We start from the raw sequence: 998 nt of genomic DNA, 5'->3' as shown, positions 1-998 counted from the left end.
TAAAACTGTCAATATGTAGGTAGCATAACGGTGCACAGAGAAAATCCCTAAAACATAAGAACTATTAGAATAAATAACTGGATTTCTGGCGCTGAGCTGGTCTGGGCGGGGTGGGGCGGTAGCAGGTGGGTGAGTCAGGAGCGTCTCTGTTTCCAACAGTGAGCAAGCTGCTGGCTCACCGGAGGCATTGTGCTCCGACTCCAGCTGTGTCAGCGTGTTACGATGCCATCTCGTACCAACCTGGCTAATGGAATCCCCATTAGGAAAGTGAAATACCCAAGGCTCTCCAGCACCGATAATGGCTACATGGACCTTCAGTTCAAGAAAAGCCATCCTCCTAAGGTCCCATATAAGGCCACTGTGCTTGGTACAGTGCTGTTTTCGATTGGTGCCTTTCTCATTATCATGGACTCCCTCCTGCTGGAAAGCTATATCAGCAGAGGGGTGGGGGGCAAGCTGACATTCCCATCCTGATGATTGGCATCCTGGTGTTCCTGCCAGGATTCTACCACCTGCACATGCATCGCTGGCTGTGCCTCCAAAGGCTACTGGGGTTACTCCTGCGATGACATTCCCGACTTTGATGACTCGCACCCACTTCAGCCCTGAGGAGCAGAGACTGAGCTCGGTTTTAAGATATTGGGCAGAAACTCTGGCTAAGGGCTAAGGAATTCTGCGGTTTGCAGACGTTTAACAAAACAATGGCCAGGTTTTATAGGTCCATCCCGAAGATGTTAACAGCTTACAATTAGCCAAGTAGGGCATGCTCTGTTTTTCACCTCCTGGCCCAGGCAAAAAGCTGACAAGTTTTTCCACATGAACCTGAATCATAGAAGAATAGCAATGTTAATCGTGTGGAAAAGCAGAGGTTATTCTGCAGGGGGAGGTGTTGCTGCCACCACTCTTTTTAGGGGTGAGCATTTCTTTTTTTTTTTTTAAGATTTATTTATTTATTCTTAGAGAGAGGGAAGGGAGAAAGAAAGAGAGGGAGAGAAACA

At 47.8% G+C, this 998-nt stretch overlaps 1 pseudogene; it reads left to right on the top strand.

Moving 5' to 3' along the window:
* The first annotated feature begins 222 nt into the window (after positions 1–222).
* Positions 223–609, top strand: LOC112316486 (transmembrane protein 230 pseudogene; annotated as a pseudogene).
* The last annotated feature ends 389 nt before the right edge of the window (positions 610–998 follow it).

The sequence above is a fragment of the Desmodus rotundus genome, chromosome 9, assembly GCF_022682495.2.
Source record: "Desmodus rotundus isolate HL8 chromosome 9, HLdesRot8A.1, whole genome shotgun sequence".
NCBI lineage: Eukaryota > Metazoa > Chordata > Mammalia > Chiroptera > Phyllostomidae > Desmodus > Desmodus rotundus.
Note: the sequence above shows the minus strand (reverse complement) of the source record. Positions and strands in the feature narration are given on the sequence as shown.